This window comes from Theobroma umbraticum, unplaced genomic scaffold, assembly GCF_002168275.2.
Source record: "Theobroma umbraticum cultivar Fairchild unplaced genomic scaffold, ASM216827v3 scaffold_81.0, whole genome shotgun sequence".
In the NCBI taxonomy this organism is placed as follows: Eukaryota; Viridiplantae; Streptophyta; class Magnoliopsida; order Malvales; family Malvaceae; genus Theobroma; species Theobroma umbraticum.
The window spans coordinates 5969652-5970277 of NW_018397268.1; positions in this window are offsets into that span (position 1 = coordinate 5969652).

Consider the following 626-nt stretch of genomic DNA (forward strand, 5'->3'; position numbering starts at 1 on the left):
TGGTCATCATTGCTGCCACAAACATAAAAAATTACCACACATCTCATTTCTCTTGTTTACTTGTGATTTGAAGACTAAAATACCCACCCATTGCTTAACTATCTCCAAAATCACCATGCATTCCAAGAGTGATCCACATGCATGCATCTATTTCTATCAAATCTTGGAGGATCTTTGCTGCCACAAACATTCTCACACAATTACCAACTCATTTCCTGAAAAAATCATAATCAAAATCAAGGTTCTACTTACCTTAGCTTGGAATCACTAGGCCAAACCTCCCATGCCTTCCTAAAGCTCCAACCATGGCATGCAAGAGAAAACCTTTTGGTTTTTCTCCCAACTTCCACAAACCCAAGCCTCCTCCAAGCCCTTTTCACTTAACTCTTTCTCTCTTCTCAGTGGAAGCCTCACAAGGCTATTTTCCTTCCATTTCTCTTTCAAATGGGAAAATCTCTCATGGAACTCACTTGTTTTCTTCACATTTTTCTTCTAAAAATTGAGCCTTTCCTTACATGTTGATTTTCTTCTCTTTTCTCTCTTCCTCTCGGGTGGTGGACAAAACAAGGGTAAAATGAGCCTTGATCACATTTTTTCTTTGTTATGGGCAGATTGCCCAAGGAAAT